At 43.6% G+C, this 21724-nt stretch overlaps 1 long non-coding RNA gene across 4 annotated transcripts in view; it reads left to right on the top strand.

Moving 5' to 3' along the window:
* The window catches only part of LOC114805907, a 138834-nt gene that overhangs the window by 34235 nt on the left and 82875 nt on the right, over window positions 1–21724 (top strand). The window contains exon 5 of one of the 4 annotated variants that reach the window (XR_005661187.1): window positions 17404–17466. The exons of the other annotated variants lie outside the window; for them this stretch is intronic. This is a non-coding gene — a long non-coding RNA (uncharacterized LOC114805907). Of the gene's footprint in view, window positions 1–17403; window positions 17467–21724 lie in introns of those variants that run through there. 4 annotated transcript variants of the gene reach the window in all.

The raw sequence follows: 21724 nt of genomic DNA, 5'->3' as shown, positions 1-21724 counted from the left end.
CATATACTTTGTGCAGAGTACTGTACTAAGCATTGGGCAAAAGTACACTAGTGAGAGCTAGATGTGGTCCCTGGTGCCATTATCCAAGATTCAGGGGTTTGGTGGGGGTGTGATCACCTCATCACCATCTCCTACACTCAGACTTGCCTCCCGGGGGTGTATTCAGCAAATTTCAAGTTTGTCCTTGGATACGTTCCTTGTATAACTGCTGTGCCCTGGAGAAAATACTCGAGAAGGCCCCGACCCCATGGGCAAAAATCCCTGAGCATTAGCTGTAAATTTAGAAGGAAAAAAGCACATAAAGCTGAGCCACCCAGGGCCTGCTTCCCTGTCACCAGGGCAACGGAGAGAGGACTGCTGCTATCTGGGTGAGGATCGGAGGCAGCTGCTGGGTGTGAAGCTGACAGTGTTTCCCCGGGTGCCGGAAACAGGTGGGCGAAAACCAAACCCCGAGGAAGTCCCTTCCCATGGCTGAGGCCAAATGCAAATTTTCTTGACCAAATGATCTGGCCCAGACTCTCTCTTATGCAGATCTGGAGATCTTCCCCTCTGGATCGTAATCTCCCTGTGGTCAGGGGGAGAACTCTGTAGATCTCCCGAACGCTCAGTTCAGTGCTGTCCATACACTGAGCTTGATCGATTTGATCAGTGATAAGAATTATTCCTCTGTATTTCTGGAATTTCTAAATAATCAATAATCATAATCCAATGTAGATTTTACCATATTCCCTTTTTAACATTTGCAGTGGCAATCTACCATATTCTTTCACCCATGGAAATCACCTCTCCCAAATGTTAAATTACAAAATGGCATTTACCAAATTCAAACTATGATCATTTTCATGTAAAGTCTAGGTTAGTGTCAAGCTACAATTTAACTCATCCTTTGTAATACTTCTTGCATAATAGTTTATCATTTTGACAAATAGAACCCCCTTTGGACTCGATAACCAATAGGGGATGCACATTTGACGAGCCACTCATCAATCATGTGGGTTTGAGATTTGTGAGATTCCCCAATTTAATTTTGATTCTTCAGCTATTTGTGCATATAGGATTAAAAATGACTCTTTCTCATATTGAGAGGGAAATCCATATAAACAGATATTCCAATTGTGAAATCAAATATTCCACTCTCAAGCCTCGAGCCTTATTGAGTGAACTGCACAGGTTATTATGGACAGTATTTCTTCTCTTCGTCCTGGTTATGAGGATAGGTAAATTCATTCTTAATGTATGCCATCTGAAGAAATGTTTGTGTGAGAGAATACAGAATCAACTCATTATACAAGGGCTCATTAGGCCATTTGTGAATTAGAGTCACTCCCCTCCTATGCCCCTGAATATAACCATTTCTCTGTTTAATAGCATTCTGTCTTAGTGCTCTCTCTACTGGGCAACTCCCTTCCATTCCCCTGATCACTCTATGATGCCTGTAACTCTCTTATCTACTGTGTGACCATGGGCAGGTCACTTAACTACTCTGTGCCTCAGTAAACTCATCTGTAAAATGGGCTAAGACTGAGAGCCCATGTGGGACATAGAGTCCATGAATAGCTTGTATCTACCCAGGGCTTAGTACCTTATCAGGTGCATAGTAAGTGTTTAAACAACAACAACAAAAGAAAAACAAGTAAACCAGTTTTGCTCTGTGTTAAAAAATTTGATGGGAGAGAAGTAGAAAATATTGATAACAGACTTGGGTTTGTGTGTGGACTTCATTTATCCATGCTAATATGTTCTCTCTAAGCCTGAATAATTCAAAGTTTAGCGGTAGCTATTCTATATGGTCTAAAAGGTTTTTAATATAAGATTTTTTGTATAAATACATCAATAGATTAATAGGATAGCAAACAGACAAAAACTTCAAGAGCACCCTTTGGGTTCTGAGAACTATGTAAAGGTAACATAAATGTGTGAGTTTCTCCTTCTGTAAAATGCAGATAATAGAACCTACTTCACAGGGGTAATGTGAAGCTTAATTATGTTTGCACAGTACCAAAGCACCTTTTTAGCTCCAAACGGTATTATCCTTTGCCCTGCCTAGAGTAAAAATTGCAGTACAACCTTCATCGTGGTCATTTACCTTTGGACTTGAAAACAGTGATTTTCATTCATTTCTGTTGTGGGTCAAATTCAATCAATAGTATTTAGAGAGCACTGATTTATTTGCAGAGCAGTCTCAGTGAGAGCTCACTATTTTCATCCACATTTGATCGATGAGGTAACTGAATCACAGAGAAGTTAAGTGACTTGTTCAAGGTCACTCAGCAGACAAGTAGTAGAGCCAGAAGTGGAACCCCGTGACTCTTGGGCCTGTGTTCTTTCCACTAGGCTATCCTGCTTCTTTGCGCCTGTGCTATGCACTAGGATCTGTACCTTTTAAAGTACTTTGACTCTCTCCCTACTCCAGCCCCACATAACCCTTAAGCACTCTGATACTTTGATTCTCACCCCAATCCTACAGTAGTAGTAATAATAATAATCGTCATATTTGCTAAGTGCTTACTGTGTGCCAGGGACTGTACTAAGCACTGTGGTGGATACAAGCAAATCAGGTTGGACATAGTCCCTGTCCCATGTGGTGCTCACAGTCTCAATCTCCAATTTTACAGATGAGGTGATTGAGGCCCAGAGAAGTCAAGTGACTTGCACAAGGTCACACAGTAGACAAGTGGCAGAGCTGGGTTTAGAACCTAGGCCCGCCTGACTCCCAGCTCCATTCTGTATTCACTAGGCCATGCTGCTTCTCTATATACTTATGTACATATAAGTATATATATGTATATATATTAGAGAAGCAGCATGGCTCAGTGGAAAGAGCCCAGGCTTGGGAGTCAGAAGTCATGGGTTCTAATCCCGGCTCCACCACTTGCCAGCTGTGTGACTTTGGGCAAGTCACTTCTCTGTGGCTGTTACCTCATCTGTAAAATGGGGTTTAAAACTGTGAGCCCCACATGGGACATGATCACCTTGTATCCCCCCCCAGCGCTTAGAACAGTGCTTTGCACATAGGAAGCGCTTTACAAATACCACCATTATTATTGTATCCTCATATGCCACCATTTACCTTATCAGTAATTTATTTTGATGTCTGTCTCCCCCACTAGAGTCTAAGCTCCCTGAGGGCAGGAATTGTGTCCACCAAATCTACCGTATGGTACTAAGTGCTTAGTACGGTGGTCTGTACATAGTAATCAGTGGCATTTATTGAGCACTTATAGTGAGCAGAGCACTGTACTAACCTCTTGGGAGACTTCAACAGATTTGGTAGTCACGTTCCCTGCCCACAAGTAGCTTATAGTCTAGAGGGGGAGACAGACATTTATATAAATAAATTAGAGATGAGTACATAAAAGTGTTGTGGACCTGAGGATGGGGTGAATATCAAGTGCTCAAAGGGTGCAGATTTTATATTACAGTTACTAAATTTACAAATACATACCATCGATTGAGTCCAACTTCATATATGTGCTGTTCACACATACTTAAAAGCGAAGGCCAGATGAGCTGTGTCTCTTTATCCGGATGTAGTTCAGATTAGCAAATGGCTATGTGTTATTTCTCACGAGTGTGTTTCCCGAAATCGGTATTCGTTCTTCCGCAGCCCCTTAGGTAATTGGCTACCAAATTGGGTGCAGGCTCTCTCCTAGAGTCCCCGCTGACTCCATCTGCAGTAGGTAATGAGAGCCGATAATGCTGTCAGTTGTTAAAACACCAATTGTTGAAGTTTTTCGAAGTTAGATAAGGCACTATCATATCTTCACAGCAGAGAAATTAACTTGAATGCTCCACTGAATGATTTCTTGCCCTGTTTGAATTCCGTAATGGTTTTCTTTAAAAAATTTATCAGCCACTTCCTTGGAAACCAAGTTTTTCTAAGTATCTAGTAGGAACGAAAGACTTCGTTCACTTCCTCAGATTGCCGCATAAAAATAGAGTGAAAGTTCTGTTTTTTGGCACCTTAGCACCTGGATAGCTCTGGAAAGTGGCATTTCTGAGGGCCCTTCAGGGAGAATATGGCTAGCACTTGAAGCCTCTCTCCTGTGGAAATGCACCTCACAATCAATCAGTGATATTTAATGAGCACTTATCGATTGCAGTGCACAGTACTAAGTGCTTGGGCGAGCACAATGCAATAGAGCAGGTAGACTATGAGCTCGATGTGGGCGAGGAATGTCTATCATTTTATCGTATTCTTCTCCCTAGTGCCTAGTATAGCTCTTTGCACACAGTAAGCGCCCAATAAGTTCGATTGAATGATTAGGATCCCTGCTCACAGGGAATTTACAGACTAGGGGGAAGATAAACTCCCTGCAAATCTGATTAATAATAATAATAATAATGGTATTTGTTCAGTGCTATGTGCAAGGCACTGTACTAAGCACTGGGGACAACAGCTTGTGGGCAAGTCACTTCTTTGTCTCTGTTTTCTCAGATCCAAAATGGTGGTAAAATTGTCCTCTAAATTGTAAACTCATTGTAGGCAGGGACTGTGCCTGCCAATTCTATTATATTGTACTCTCCCAAGTGCTTAGTATAGTGCTGTGCACTCAGTAAAAAAGATTGATTGATTCTCCCTCCTTCTTAAACGGTGAGTCCTGTATGGAATGGGGATTTTTTCTGATCTGATTATCCTGTATCAATCCCAGTGCTTGACACAGAGTTAGCGCTTGATAAATATCATACAGTTATTACAACTCACCTGTAGACCTGGGACCAAATGGGTTTCTTCCTAGGCAAAATTGAAGCCGTCCCCAGGACCTCATATAAATGAAAATCCAACCTTTCCTGTGCCCTAGGATAGCACTGCCCCTTGAGTGTCAAAGATGGGGCTGGGAAAGTAGAGTATATTCATACCTCTGCCCTGTTCCAAATGAAATAAATTCCAGCTCTGCCGGTCCGGGCTTCCAACAGATGACTTAATAACAGATGCCTTAATAACCTCAGCCTATATTCATTTCAGAAGGGCCCAGCTACATTTGGAAAAATGGGTGACAAATTATTCTCCCTGTTGGAAAGCTGCAGTTCAGTTAGGAAGCCGAACTTCTTTCTCTAGTGCCTCGAGTGTTAGTTCATCATCCGAGCATCAATTATTCATAGCTTTGTTTACTGCCCAAGAGAAAAGAAATAAGGTAGGAAGAGAGCACTGTTCAATAGGAGAGTTTGATCTTTCCACTTTAATGGCATCATTCACTCCCCGGATGCTCTGTGATTTGTTTTCTTTCTGTAAGGCCCATACGGTGCAGTCCATTTCCTTCTAAGATTAAATCCGTGCCTGGTGTCATCTGTATTCAAAACGCCATTTGGGGTTTGCCGATTAAGTTGGGATCATGCATTTTTTTAAGTTGTCGTTAGTGAGCTCTTTTATTGTTCCAAAATGTTCCTACATCATTAATTTCATTTTATCCTCCCAACATTCCTGAGGGAGGGAGAGGCAGGTTTATTATCCGTAATTGCCAATGAGGAAACTGAGGCCCATGGGGTTAAATGACTTGCTAAAGGCCGAGGCTAGTGGCAGTTTTACTGACTCCCCGCCCTGTACTCTTCCACTAGGCTCACGCCATTTCCATTCAGTGGAGAACTTGGTCTTAGAACTCAGCCAGGAGAGAAGACATGGATGTGTTCTGAGGGAAGAGTCATGTCATAAGGAGCTTAGGGTGGTGGTCCAAGGGGGGTTTGAAGTATGCCTTAGTGGGGAGAGGAGAGATGCCTCTTTTCTGTTCCGTACTGCAGAGGTTCACAACTCCCTACAACTCTTGATTTAGTTATCATCTTCATGGCCATCTTGGTCGTCGTTGTGGGTAGGGAACATCTGTACCACCTCTGTATCGTACCCTCCCAAGTGCTTACTACAGTGGTCTGCAGACAGAAAGCCCTCAATAAATGCCATTGATTGATTGAATGGCATTTATTGAGCAATCACTGGGTGCAATACACTGTATGAAATACTTGAGAGAGAACAACAGATGCATGAGACCCATTCCCCGACCGCAAGAAGCTTCCACTCCAATGGGAGAGGCAGACCAAAGAACAGTGACAAGTAATCACTAAACAACTAACCACTCAGTTAATTATGCATATGTTAATAGCTAATAGATATATAGATATATACTAATATACCCCCCCACACACACACACACAAAAGAAGCATATATATAAAGAGTGTAAGAACCAAAGATGACTGTTGGGTTTGACATAATTTGGGGTTTCAGGAACTAATAATTTATTTAAAATTGCCATGTTAAGCTTTGGAGTAAAGATTAAACAATAGCGTAGAGACATTTATCATTAAAATATGTTGCCTATTGAGGAATTTCATATTACTTTTTCAGACTCTGGAATGTATCCCAATTCATAGCATTACAGACCCTTCAGACAATTATGTTTGTACCGTGGGGTATTTGTATTTCCATATCCCAGCTGGGAAAGTCAGGTCAAAGACCAAATTATACAGGTAACTGAGATCCAAAAATGCACTGCGACCTTAATAATCTAGTTATTTCAATCTGAAAAATATAGATTTGCCAGATTATCCAGGTAATTGGTGGCAAAATGCATTTTTTTGGCCTCAGTTTGCCATGTAGCTCTCACTTTAGAGACTAACCGGGAAGGATGAAACTCCTTAAACTCCAAAAGGGAACTGCATTTTCAAAATAAATTTTCAGTCAAAATGAACTCATTTATACTCCACTAATTGCCCGGAACAAATCCCAGTGGGAGTTTCTCTTTCCCGTGAGTGTGACCAAAATTTGCCCTATAAATGACATTTCCAGATTTCTGAGGCTGCAGTAGGAGAAGCTTGTTCAGCATCTTGCAGTGATGCATTGGATTGTCAAAGCGGGATGCCGTTCCCCTTTGAACGACGAGTCCTCCGAATGAGATGCGGTTAAACTCATCGACATCTGTGCCATCCATTTCGAAATGAAGTTGCCCGCCCCGTTCGACAGGATGTCTAGTTTTCAGTTCTCGGATCTCTCTAATGCTTTGAAAATCTGAAACAAACTGTGGGGAGAGCTTCCACCAGGATCCATTCAGTTTTGACTGCTCAGTTTCAGCCCAGTGGAGGCATGAGATGAGGGAATCCAACAGTGTGGTTTGAGCCCCCTGGTTGGTTGTACTGGGAGATGGTTGTAATCGGGCGTAAAATATCAGACCATGTAGGTTGTGTCCACGTGATGGTTGGGTCCGTGGGGTTGTTGTAACTACTGTAAATAATAGTAATAATTGTTGTAGTAAGTGGTTACTCTGTGGCGAACACCGTACTAAGCCCTGGGATAGATACAAGATAAACAGTCACGACCCCTGTACCATAAAATAAGCCATCGTATCTTAAAATGAAAGCTATCATGTTAAATCAATAGCCATGTTTAAAGAAAATGTACAACGTGGCCTAATAGAGCACAGGCCTGGGAGATGGGAGGACTTGGATTCGAATCCTGGCCCTGCCACATGTCTGCTCTGTGATCTTGGGCAAGTCATTCACTTCTATAGCCCTCAGTTGCCTCATCTGTAAAATGGGGATTAAGACTGTGAACCCTATGTGGAACAGGGACTGTGTCCAACCTGATTAACTTGTGTCTACTCCCAGCACTTAGCACAGTTCCTGGTGCAGAGGAAATGCTGAACAAGTACCACAGAAAAGATGCAATTATAAGCAATATATCAAATTGGCAAGGTGAAAGCTTCCGTAATAGGCATCACAGAGCCATTGGCCTAGAATCAAAGCTCCTCTCTTCTCCGAAGTTTTCCTCATTTGGACATGATTTTTTTTAAAAAAGGTATACCATTAACCCTATCTTATAAGTAGCATGATTTTCTAATCTACACTATTTTTTTATCTGCAAAGTGAATGTATGCAAAATGAATTGAATCAGGATTCATTTTTAGTTTGCTGCCATAAATTGCCACTCACCATGGCTACGCAACGAGGCTCTTGCTCCTGAGGTATTTTCCTAACCACGAAGTACAGTACATTGCTCACTAAATACCGTTATTACTATTTCCAAAATTGCCCCAATCCAGAAGAATGATGGAGTAGCTAATTGAGATTGGTAGCTGCCCCAAGGGATCAGAAACCCCCAGAGGGCAGGGAGAATGTCGTGCATTAACCTGGGAATGGCAGCAGCAGCTGCTCAGCCGTGCCATCGTGAAGGAGTCAGAGGTAAGAGGTCTCAATCATCAATCAGTGGTATTTATTGAGTGCTTACTGTGTGCAGAGCACTGCACTAAGTGCTTGGGAGAGTCCAAAGTAGTTGAATTGACAGGCATGATCCCTGCTCACAAGTTTACAATCTCTCAGATTGAACCAAAATATCTGAGAGAGTGGGGTGAATCAATTAGTATTGACTGAGCACCTATTCTGTCCAGTGCACTGTACTAAGCCCGTGGGAAAGTAGAATAGTATAAGTAGATGTGATCCTTACCTTCAAGAAGCCCTTAATCCAGTGGAGGAATGTGCGGTACAGCGGAGGAACGACCAATCTTCTCCACAGTCAAATTTAAGCATGCAGCCCTCATGGTTGGGACAAACATCTACCCACTGGCCTTCATCACAAGTGTTGGTGAGAGGAATCATGCCATTACTTTGCACAACTGCCTTATTAAGGATGGTTTTTCAACAGGCAGCCTCCCCCTATCTCCCTCAGTTCAACCGAAGAAGGAGAATATTGCACACACTTCAGATTTCACTGGAAGTGGCCCTGCCATTTTCAGGACCCAGATGTTCAGTCACCGAAGCAGCTGAACAGCACTAGAAATCTGAAAGTGCCACGGAGCTGCACTTGACATTTCAAGGCCCAGCTCACTTGTTCTCTTCATTTTCTGACGGGATTGAAGGGGAAATGCATTTGCCCACACGCTGGCAGCACCCCAACATTCTCTGGCACATTCTCTGATCTGTCGAGATGGCATGTTCCAGAGTACCCCCCCACCTTGCCCCCCGGGGCTGTGTGCGATCTACTGTATGGTCCAACACGTCTGGTACTCAGGATGTGTGGGAGAGGGGGGTATCTACCCCAGTGCTTAGTACGATGCCTGGCATATGGCAAGTGCTTAACAAATACCACAATTATTAATATTATTATTCTCAAGTTCAATAAATGAAGTCACTGCCAATCTAACCTTTATAACAGCTTTACCTGCTCTCTGCTCTTTTGGGGGCTAAGCTGCAAGCTGCAGAGGTGCTGGAGAAGAGGTCCTGAGGTCTTGGAGCACCTTAAAGGAGGCTGGTTGTTTAGAATAAAAATACCAGACATAAAGGTGTGCAGTGACACCTATCTGGCGGAGGACAGACCAGCTGAACACTAGCTGAATGATCACTCTATTCCCAGAAGAGGCAGCTCTGTGTCACCCTCAAGTGACTCTGTGGAAAAGTATGACTAAAGAAGCAAATAAAGGAAATTCCGTAAGAACGTGCTATTGACCGTAGAAACCACTTAGATTAGAATTTTAAAACCTGAAAATATCAGCTCAACAGTCTTTCTGTTCCTTCAAAAAGCTGAGGTATCAAATGTCTTCGGGTAGCTAGTGGCAGCCATTTCACATCCACCCAATTCTGGTTCCAGGCCACCTCTTCATGGTCAGTGATGTCTTCTTTGAAAGACAACTATTGTGTCGGAAGAACCTAGTCAATATAATTATTTGATAGGGCTTATACTACTTGAATATTATGACTACAGCATTAAGCATTTACTAGCTGCTTAACATTATATTAAGCCCTTGGGTTGATACAAGATAATACAATTGGACACGGTACCTAGCCTACACGGCCCTTGTCAATTTATTTCAGCATAGTTTTTATTCCGTTAGGCTGCTGGCTGTCGATCAGAGGTTGTGCCTGTTTTTAATCTGATTCCTGTCTTTCATTGAGTGCTTACTATATGCAGAGCATTGTACTAGGCGCCTGGAAGTGTGCAGTATAGCAGAGTTGGTAGACACATTCCCACCCTACACGAGCTCACAGTCTAGAGGGGGAGACTGACAATATAAATTATAGCTATGCACATAAATGCTGTGGGTCTGAGGAAGGGGTGAATAAATCAGAGCGACACAGAAGGGAGTGGAGAAAGAGGAAATGAAGGCTTAGTCAGGGAAGGCCTTTTGGAGAATATGCGCCTTCAATAAAGCTTTGAAGGTGGAGAGAGTAATTGTCCAACGTGAAGAGGGTGAGCGTTCCAGGCCGGAGACAGGATGCGGGTGAGAGGTCGGTGGTGAGGTAGAGTAGATTGAGGTACAGTGAGGAGGTTGGCATTAGAGGAGAGAAGTGTGCCGGCTGGGTCATGATCAGAGAGCAACCAAGTAGGAGAGGCTAAGGTGACTGAGTGTTTTAAAGAGATAAGCAGAGTTGACAGACATGTTCGCTGCCCACAGAGAGTTTACGGTCTCTTCTGTGTGCTTTTATGTGCTTGGTTTTAAAAATCTTGATGTAGAACTCAAGAGGTTTGCATCTTATTAAATTCAATACGCTGGATTCAATATGTATGTGTGCAATAGTTGGAATTTGAGTTTTCAAGGGTAAAAAAAAAAACCACCCAAAAACCTCAAGTAAACTCTTAGTAAACAAAATTAGCTTTCTGAGGTAGCAGCTTCCTGGCCAAGACTAATTCATGGAGTGACAAAATGTGCATTTTACCCAAATATTCAGGCTTGCTCTGAACAGAAAATGTGTAATTACCTTGAGAAAATATCACTCCATATGATGCACAGTGTATCTGTGAAATAGGGAACCTTCACATTGAAAACCGTATGTTACTAAATCCACTCGGGCTCCTCTAAAAGGAAACAGACCTTTTCCGGGATTCACTTTCAGTGACTCTCATATTTTGTTCTTCAAATAGCATTTAGCTTTTCTTGTCAATTAAAAATGATAAATTTTGTTTGAAAAAAATACCAGAAACACCAACGAAAGGTAAGTTAGTAATGTGTCCCATAGGAAGACTTGAATGTTCACCGCTCAACACAGGCCAGAATCAGACATAAAGCGGGTGAAGTGATTCATGATGGTGGAAGCTCAGCTTAATCAGAACAGGCTGTCCAGTTCCCATAAAGGACCAGTCGTGAGGAATTTGTGTCTGCTTTGTGCTCTGCCTACCAGCTTCTGTGGAAGAGAGCACTCTGTAGATAGATCCATGGTAGTTTATTATGGTAATCCTGAGAATTTTAGTATTGCAGTTTTGGGCAGGGATTATATCTGTTATAAGCGCTTAGTACAGTGCTCTGCACACAGTAAGCGCTCAAATACGATTGAATGAATTATATTGCCGTACTCACCGTGACAGCACAGTGCTCTGTATACGGTAAGTGCTCGATAAATACGATTGGTAAGTGACCCGTTGTCAGGTAATTATAGCGTTTGATGGAGCGTCACGAGCTCAGATTTCCGAGAATCAGAGACAAGTTGATGCCGATGGGCTGTTTGTGTTTGTGCTTTTGGACAACCCATCAGTGGTTTTTATTGAGCGCCTACTTTGTGCAGAGCTCTGGGGCGTAGATAAAGTCAGAAGACATGATCTCTGCCCTCGAGGAAACTATGGCTTAGCAGAGGTGCTGGACCCAGTTTACAGATGAAATAAATAAATGTTGGTATTTGTTAAGTGCTTACTATGCGCAGAGCACTGTTCTAAGCGCTGGGGTAGATACAGGGTAATCAGGTTGTCCCAAGTGAGGCTCACAGTTAATCCCCATTTTCCAGATGAGGTAACTGAGGCACCAAGAAATGAAGTGACTTGCCCACAGTCACACAGCTGACAAGTGGCAGAGCTGGGATTCGAACCCATGACCTCTGACTCCCAGCCTGGGCTCTTTCCACTGAGCCACGCTGCTTCTCTGGGGAATCTCACCTGGGGAGAAGATGAATCAGACAGCTCCAGGACAGCTGTGCTGAGAGAGAGGCTCAGGTGTTCTGCAACCTATCAGAGTTGAAGGGGGAAGACATAAGCAGGGGAAAGAGAGTGTGCGAGGGATCAGAAGCAGGAGAGTTGACTGTGATTCTTAGGGATGGCTCCACCTCTTGGCTCCAATCAGTGATATTTATTGAGTGCTTACTTTGTGCAGAGCTCTATACTAAGCACTTGGGAGAGTACAATACAACAGAATTAGCAGACACGTTTCCTGCCTAATGAGCTTTCAGAGGTTAATTGGTGTTCTGTTAGGGGCAAATTTCAGGTATCAACCTTGTGACCCAAGTTTCCTTGAAGCAAAAGAGTGTTCCTGGATCCTTTCATTTAATTTCAGCCTGACAGACTGATCTCTCATGAGTTAAACTCCTCTGCAAGCCAGCATTAGCCCCCATTAATCAAATATTTTCCTGAGGAGAATTTACTGCAAGTTGTGCTTAGCTAATCATGGAAAGAATGTACCCAACTGTGAAAAAACCTCTAATCCTTTTGAAAAAAATGCAGGTGCATGAAGGTTTTGTAAATTTTCTTGACCGCTGCTTCACTTGACTCTTAATTTGCAAAATAATTGACCGAAAAGTCCATGAGGAAAAGAGTCATTCTGAAATTTTCTAAGAAAAAATTCACACTTGGGTTGTTTGTAGAAACGACATGTTAATAAATAAGTGCTTAACAAATGCCATTATTATTATCATCATCTGTGGTATTCATGAGGGAAAAAACATATTCCACAAAAGCCAGTTCATATGAAGACATGATGAAACAGGAGCACTGTATCCAAATCTAGCCTGCCACCCTCAAATGCTTCAGAGTCATTGGTTTTCCCTGGCAGGGCTCTATGAACACAGATATGGCTTCTAAACTTCTTTTTTGGAAGCAGAGGGAGGCTGGGCGATGAAAAAAACACCGTACCTAAAGACATCCGATACCATACAGGTGCAGATTAGCTGAAATCCAAACTGTCCTGTATGAAACCAGATGAATGGCATTTAGTTCTGTGCTTGGCCCACGATAGGTACTCAGTAAATTCTACTGGTGAATTGATAGGGAATTTGGGAAGAGTACAACCTCCAGGGTTTTAGAAGAAGTGGGTGTATTTTGGCAAATTTTAATCCTTTGGGATAGGAAGCAGGGGAAGGGGTAATATTAACAAGTTTCGAGAAGTAAGATGGATTATTTCAGAAGAGGAAAAAAAATCATCAGGGTAAGAATCACAGAGTGGGAAAAGTGAGGGGAAAAAAAGCCCATCGAAACTCTGTGCAATATACTCGTTTTTTGAAAGTTCATTTCTGTAGACTAAAGCTACTGCTCATTTACGTCAAAGGTGCTATAGATTAATTTTTGAAACTTCAATACAGGACTGTGCTAAATTTTAATTATTTAACCTCCTGCTTGGTATATTAATGTTGTGATTACCCTTGGAAGGGTATTATCAATGGTGATTTATGCAAAACTTAGTTGGCTGTATGGCTCCTCCAGTTTCAATTAAAACAAGAAATGGATAAGGATGTCCTAGATATCATCATTATTTTCGCTAGCAGGTTCAGTCAGTGTACTTAATGTATTATTTTTTCCAAGTTTCAGAGTAATGCTTTGCATGAAACAAATCACAGAGGCAACCTAAGGGAATTTAGAGCTACGATAACGCAGGAAAACAATGACCCTCCATCAATATTTGCTGAGTACCTACACTTTTGTGTAGAGCACTGTATTAAGTGCCTCAGAGAGTACAACAGAATTAGTAAACTCATTCCCTGCCCTAAAGCAACCTACAGTCTAGTGGGTAGAAACAGTCTATAAAATAATTTACAGGTATATCGATTAGTGCTCCCAACCTGGAATTTATTTTAGTGTTTGTCTTCTCCACTTGATTTTAAGGTCTCTGCTGAGAGGGATTATGTCTACTGCTATTAATAGTAATTGTGGAATTTAAGCGCTATTTGCCAACTTCTGTCCTAAGCGTTGGGTTCTATATAATAATCAGGTCCCACGTGGGGAACGCAGTTTAAGTTGGAAGGAGATCAGGTAGTGAATCCCCATTTCGCAGATGAGGGAACTGCGGCACAGGGAAGTTAAGTGACTTGGCCAAGGTCACCCAGCAGATGAGTGGTGGAGCCGGATTTAGAACCCGCGTCTTCTGGCTCCCAGGTCTTTCTTTTTCCACTGGGCCATGCTACTTCTAACTTTAGTGTACCCTCCCAGATGCTTAAGAGAATGCTGTGCTCTTCGTAAGTGTTCTGTAAATGCTATTGACCAATTAAAACTTGGGATGTGTAAGGTGTGCTCAGTAGGGCCACAGGACATTATATGTGAGTGCAAAAGTGGCGCAGAAGCATCGAAGGGGTTAGCTGGGGGTTAGAAGATGGGGAAGTGAGAAATTAATCGGGGATGACAGCCCTTTGAGGACCTGTGATCGCCACAGGGCTTAGAGGCTAGGAGAGCTGGGTTTGTTGGATTTGACCTGGGCGGGAGGAGTGGGGCGTGCAAAAGGTTACGGAGGCTTCTCTCTGTCGGGCAGCTTGGGCCTGAAGCCTTGTTCATCTGAATTCACAGGGGTAAAACTGGCCAGAGTCAGATTAATAAGACGCTCTTATTTTGGCAGTGAAGCCAATCAGACTCCTGGCCCCATGAGCACTTGGATGAACCGAGCAGAGTGTGGGATTTCCAGAAGTAAGGCTCGCCTCCAGAACCATTTCTCTCAGTGACTAGCATGCTGGACAGAGCAGAGTGTGCCGCAGGGTCTCCCCAGCATCCAGCTTTCCTGAATACTTCATTTGGCCTTTCGGTCGGCAGAAATCTCATCTCTCCCCAGTGGCTGGATGATGTCGATGTCATCCAGGTCGGGGGGTTCACCTCCCTGCTTTGGGGAGCTCTTCCTCCAAGGTCCCAAGTGGCCAAGCGGCTTTCATCGATGTCAGTTGAGCGGGTCATTTTAATAATAATGCACTGGCCCTGTGCCGAGCGCTGGGGTAGACACGAGGGAATCAGATCGGACACAGTCCCTGGCCCGTACATGGCTCCCTTTCTAAGTGCAGGGATCTTACAGGTGAGGGAGCTGAGACACAGATTAAGAGAATTGTCCAAGGCCAAACTGCAGGCCTGTGGAGGCCTGGGACTCGATCCCACTTTGCCGGCCAAGCAAGGGAAGCTGGCCCCACAGTTAACATCCAGGAGCCCTGAGGGCAGTCGGCCATAACCCACCCCCAATGTACATCGGAAAAAGCAAATGTTGACCACCCTCTCCTTTAAAAGCCGGCCTCAGCCACACTGTGGTCCTTTGCCGGTAGAACTTGTTAGCGACCCTTTTTGTCCCATTCTCCTTCTCTTGCCCGAATCCCAGATTTGAAAGATACAACCTTCCCCACCTCCATCTTGCAGTGTTTCCTCCACCTCCCCGAGATCACTGACTCCAGGAGAACTGGCTCCTTCAGCGTCCGCCACCCCGTGGCCCAGCAGTTGTCTTAGATGCTTTGGTAGGTCTATTTAAACTGAGAAAAGTCTTAAACCTGGAGGAAAGTGAGTTGTTCAAGAATAGTTTTGCACTCAAGGCCTGGGAGTCTGGAAGTGAAACCTTCTGTGAGAATGAATAGAATGCCCCAAAGATGCTGTGGGGGCTTAATTTGAAGTTCTCTGGAGGGGCAGGAGCCTAAAAAAATGAACGTCTGTCGATACTGGTTTCGTTTTATAAATCTCACCCATTGATTTCCATCCCTATAGGTCTGAACTGTGCTGGGAGGATTGAATGGTGATTCAGAGCCTCATTAAGCCATGCAGGGAGGTTTACTTAGCAAACATTGCTATGAAAATTCACCGTGGGGGCTACATGTAGAAGTGATATTTTAAAGCATTTTCCCAACCCAAATTATATTTTCAGTCAGTCAGAGAGGCAAAACGTGCTTTAAGAAATTACTGACCCAAAGCGTGACTTCGACCAAATCATTATAGTCCTAAATCAAACCGAGAAAATAACTTTGAGTTGGTTTAGGGATTAGATGGCAGGGAGAAAAAGAGTGTCCTCGAGGAGTGTACATTCCAAGGAGAAAGACAAGACATAATGAAGACATTACCATAAATCAGTGAATCAATTGTATTTGGGCGCCTATTGCCGGCTGAGCACTGCTCTAATTGCCTAGGAAAATATACTAGAGTTAGGTTGTACGGTGGTCAGCGCGTTGAGGCTGTCTACTAATTCTGTTGTGCGCTCCCCGGTACTTAGTATCCATGTTCTGCACACAGTAGGTACTTACATATGATTGACTGATTGACTGACATAACCTGTGTCCTCAGGGAGTTGACAGGCTAGCAGGATAAACATAGGCCATCCCCTGCACCGGGCAGACTCGCTTTCTGAATCAGTCAGGACCCCGCAAGATCCAAATCTCCAGAAACCTGACTAGTCCAGAAAGATGAATCGACTTGAATCACGGAACAGGGACATGATTTACGGAGCAAACATTGCACTACCGGCTTGCGGCTGGAAAGAGGTAATTTCTGCAGTCAGTCTTGACCGCAAATGAAATGACCCCAAACATGCATATGCACTTACAGTTCATCGCTGCACACTGAACTCCAAATAGTCGAGATAAGCCAGAGAATCGCAGAAGCCCACGAGGGACAAGAGGAATGGAGCTCGTTCCCCAAGGTGTTGAAAACAACACCTGATGAGTCTCCTCCGTAGGACAAGCTTCCCTGTATGCGGAGGCAGCTTGCTTTCTTCTCCTTCAGGCTCAACAATTCCAGTTCCTTTAACCTTCCCTAGAGGATGGACTTTTTCTTAATGCTGTTTAAGTGCTTACTGTGTACCAGGCCCTGGGGTAGATACAACCAAATCAGGTTGGTCACAGTCCCTGTCCCGCATGGGTCTCAGTCTTAATCCCCATTTTACAGATGAAGTACCTGAGGCACAGAGAAGTGACTTGTCCAAGGTCACCCAGTAGGCAAGTGGCAGAGCCTGGATTAGGGACCCAGGTCCTTCTGATTCCCGTGCCTGTGCTGTAGTCATTCATTGTCATACTTATTAAGCGCTTACCGTGTGCAGAACACTGTACTAAGCACTTGGGAAAATTCAGCCCAACAACAAACAGTGACATTCCCTACCCACAAGAGCTCTGGTCACTAGGCCAATCTACTGTCACTGACAATAATAATAATAATAATGTTGGTATTTGTTAAGCGCCTACTATGTGCCGAGCACTGTTCTAAGCGCTGGGGTAGACACAGGGGAATCAGGTTGTCCCATGTGGGGTTCCCAGTCTTAATCCCCATTTTACAGATGAGGTAACTGAGGCACCGAGAAGTTAAGTGACTTGCCCAAAGTCACACAGCTGACAAGTGGCCGAGCCGGGATTCGAACCCATGAATCTCCAAAGCCCGGGCTCTTTCCACTGAGCCACGCTGCTTCTCTAGGCGATGCTGCTTCTTTTGTGGAAAGATTTTCCAATCTTTCACCCTTTGTTACTGTTCTCTGAAGCCTATTCAGATGCTTTATATTCTTTTTAAATTACAGTGGCCAAAAGGAACGATACATTGAAGGAAGGACCTGTCTATCGAAGAGTAGCGGGGAAGGTGACTCTCGTATTCATACTCACATGGATATATGCCATTCAGTCAGTCATTGGTGTTTTTGGAGCACCTACTTTGTGCAGAGTCCTGCCCCGAGCACTATAACAATAAGAAATCATACTCTCTTGCATGTTTTAGGGATCATAGGGAGGGAGAAGACAGTGCACTTAATGTGAGTCATGATGCGTGTTACCGAAGCTTAAGTCCTGCTACGTGTAGCAATGGAGCTCACGCGTTCCTGCTAACTCAGCTCCTTTTGTTTTCAGTCAAACTACATTTTCCGGTTTGCTTAGTTAATTTAATGTTATATAATTTATTTTTTATGGCCTCGTTTGCAAGTCTCTCCCCTATTTCAGTCCCGGGCATCTTTCAGAGGTTGTAAGCCTGCCTTTTACAACCGAGATGTCTATTTTTGTAAGAGAAGGATAAGTCATCTTAAAGAGGATGAGCTGCAACTGTAATGTATTGAGGCCAAGAAGCAAGATGCCACATTGCTTCCTCAAATTGTCTAAGACAAGGATGGATTGAGTGCCGCAACTTTGCTTCAGCAAACGCTGCCTTCAACGAGGAGGCTTTCATCAAATTATTAGGGGAAAGAATCCCCTTATCAGCAATTTTTTGTCCCTGGAGAGATCTATGTGTCCTTTGCAACTGACTTCGGGCAGAGGATATGTTTTCATTCAGCTCTATTGTTCTTTTCAAGAAATGTGCCTTCTCTCCGCCTTTTCACCTCCCCTGAGTCCCTCCTCTTTCGGATGGGCTGACCACCCCGTCTTTCTGTCGCCCTCTTTTGCACTCAGAAACAACCATCCCTAAATCCCAGAAGACTTGGAAGGAGGCTTGGATGGGAAGGATACTGATGGACCTTGCACATACTGGACACACAGATGCATGCAATATCACGTGTTACCCTAGGCAGGGTAGTATAGTGCAATGACATTTTGAACCCACCAAGGCCACCCATACCTAGAGGTTTTACCAGGTGACCTCCGACTTTCTCATCTGCCCGAGAGCTGTTCCCTTCCACCGTCTCACTCTCTGCAAACAAGGGTGCTGTTTGAAGCTGGGGCGGGGGGGGCGGGCTGAAGATGTGGCAGAGGGAAACCGGGCCCTGAAAATAAAAATATCTGACAGAAAGGTGCCCGGTGCCACAGACCTATCGGGCGGTGGGCGGAACAGCTGAAAGGCAGACAGTGCTTGAAAACCAGATAAATGATTCTAAGACAAGTCAGTTCTACTTTTTAAATTCCCTCCCAGGTTGTCCTCCTGCACCAGTTGTAAGCTGTTACAGACAGTTATTTTTAGTTGACACACTGCAAGTTTCTGAAACCAGGATAACCCAGACTAAGTCTGCCAAGATCTGTGGCGTGGCCAGTTGTCTACCATTAACTTTCAGTGATGGAGTTCAAGGGATGAGAGATCAAAATCCCTGTTCCTGGAACAGAACTCTAAAGTTTGGTTCACTGTAGGGAATTAAAGCACTCAATCCCACTACTTGTGGCCCAGGGTTATAATTTCCCTGAAAATTAAAGTAGTCGGTAAAATTTTAACATTAGGTAACATGGTGTTGGGGAGGCATCTTTATCTGATGTTAAATTCAATTTTGAATTGTGAGGTGGTGTTTTTCCTTATCAAATTATTAAATTGTGCCATGATTTTTACTGGTTGTACTCTCCCTTAGGTTCAGAACATATTACATTAAAAAAAACTTCACACTGGTATGACAGGTTCACAAGGACCATATTTGCATCCACTCGTACAGTCACAGGCCGATGCATAAACACAGCCAGCTTCTCAGGTTCATTTCCACTACATCCCACTACCCTGGGGTAGGCCAACTGCCGACAGCTCTTGAGGTCACCGGTTAGTCCATTGCCTATGCAGACGCAGTAGGCAAACATTACGTGTCTTTTGTAGTGTTCGGCAGTTGTATTGAGTGCTTACTGTGTGCAGAGCACTGTACTCAGCTCTTGGAAGAGTACATCATTCATTCAATAGTATTTATTGAGCACTCACTATGTGCAGAGCACTGTACTAAGCACTTGGAATGTACAAATAGGTAACAGACAGACAGTCCCTGCCCTTTGACGGGCTTACCGTCTAATCGGGGGAACAGAGAGACATATTCCTGCCCATAATTAGCTCACAGACTAGAGCGGGAGACAGTTGAACCAGTTAACTGGAAAAGCTGGAATATGAGGAAATATTTGGGGCCCTGCGCATACTTTCTCAGGTTCCGGATGTACCGGCTTAATTCATTCGATCGTATTTGAGTGCTTACTGTGTGCAAAACACTGTACTAAGGACTTAATCTTGACCTGGAAGCTGAGAGCTGCTTAGAGCTTCCAGTGGGGACCCAAATGGTCTCTTCAACAGTCCATGTAGAGGTAGAGGAGAAGCAGCGTGGCTCAGTGGAAAGAGCACGGGCTTTGGAGTCAGAGGTCATGGGTTCGAATCCCGGCTTGGCCACTTGTCAGCTGTGTGACTGTGGGCAAGTCACTTAACTTCTCTGCACCTCAGTTCCCTCATCTGTAAAATGGGGATTAAGACTGGGAGCCCCACGTGGGACAACCTGATTCCCCTGTGTCTACCCCAGTGCTTAGAACAGTGCTTGGCACATAGTAAGCGCTTAACAAATACCAACATTATTACAGCATTAATTAGAGAATTCATTAATTAATTAACATTAATTAGAGAAGCAGCGTGGCTTAGTGGAAAGATTAAGGGCTTGAGAGTCAGAGGACATGGGTTCTAACCCCGGCTCCGCCACTTGTCTGCCGTGTGACGTTGGGCAAGTCATTTAAAGTCTCTGTGCCTGTTATTTCATCTAGAAAATGAGGATGAAGACCGTTAGCCCCACATGGGACAACCTGTTTACCTTGTATCTCCTCCAGCACTTAGAATAGTGCTTGGCAAATAGTGAGCGCTTAACAAATACCATCATTATAATAATTGAACATCTCCTGATTGCAGGGTCTTGGGAGCGCCCAATAAAAGTAGGAACCCTTTCCCCTGCCCTCAAGGTTCTTGCAGTCTAGTAGAGGCAACAGACAGATGCACGTTGCCAGACCAACAATAGGTTAAAATGTAAAAGCATTGACTTAAGAGGAGGGAGACTAACCAAGAGCGAGGGCAACCAAAGTAGTGCAACTCAGTTCTGGCCTGCCATTCCGAGCCAAACTCCCCAACGACCCACTTGCGGTGCGTGTTGCAAAACCAAATTTGGGTGAAATCCCAACTCCTGAACCAAAGCCGTTTCCTCCGGGCTTATTTTTAAGTCCAACGTGTGACTTCTTCTCATGACAGTTGAGAGAAACTCCCACTCTCATCTGTTAGTACGGTCTGCACAATGGGCGTCACCTTCAGTATTTAACAATATGTAAGGGTAAGGAAACTCAGCAACAGGAAAGTGATCTTCATCATCACTCTCTTCGAACTGCATAAGATGCTTGTTAAACATGCTGAGCAGTGCTCCCTTAGAAGCTAAATGACAAAGCCATTACAGTGACTGAAAGAAAATGATGTTCTAATAGACTGGATGACTATTTCAACACAATTTATTTATTGTTTTGCAAGTGGACAGGATTGAACTCCTTTATCTCCTAGCTAAACTCTTCCGGAATAATCTATTATTAAATCAATTTGAACTTCTGCACTGTATTTTTACTTGTGTATGTATTTATAGCAGTTTTCCAAGAGTTTACATGATTCTATCAAAAATGATTTTTCCATTTGACAGCAAACATAATTTTACAAAAAAAGTTCAAATAGTAGTAATCATGATATTAAGCATTATTCTCTGCCAAGTGCCAGAATGAATTCAAGATAATCAGGTCGAATGCAGTCCCTGCCCCACATGGGGCTTGCAATATGAGAGGTTGAAAGAACAGGTAGTTCTTTCCCATTTTACAAATGAGGAAACTGAGGTACAGAAGAGCTTAGAGACAATCTGAGGTGTCACAGCAAGCCAGTAACAAACCAAGTCTCCTGACTCACAAACCCACACCCTTTCCATTAGGCCTTTTTGCCCTTCTCAAAATATGTCAATTGTAATATGTAAACAATTCCAAACTTTGTATGTGTTCTCCTGGGCTGTAAGCTCATCGTGTACAGGGAACATGTTTACTAACTCTGTTATATTGTACTGAGTCCTTGTCTGAGCTAGATCTCCCACTTTTTATCACAACTGAAAACATCTACCTAAGAGATCTATATTATATGCTTTCTATACAATTTGGTGGTTCTTTGTATTTCTAAATGTTTTT

The sequence above is a fragment of the Ornithorhynchus anatinus genome, chromosome 20 (assembly GCF_004115215.2).
Source record: "Ornithorhynchus anatinus isolate Pmale09 chromosome 20, mOrnAna1.pri.v4, whole genome shotgun sequence".
Lineage (NCBI taxonomy): Eukaryota > Metazoa > Chordata > Mammalia > Monotremata > Ornithorhynchidae > Ornithorhynchus > Ornithorhynchus anatinus.
Note: the sequence above shows the minus strand (reverse complement) of the source record. Positions and strands in the feature narration are given on the sequence as shown.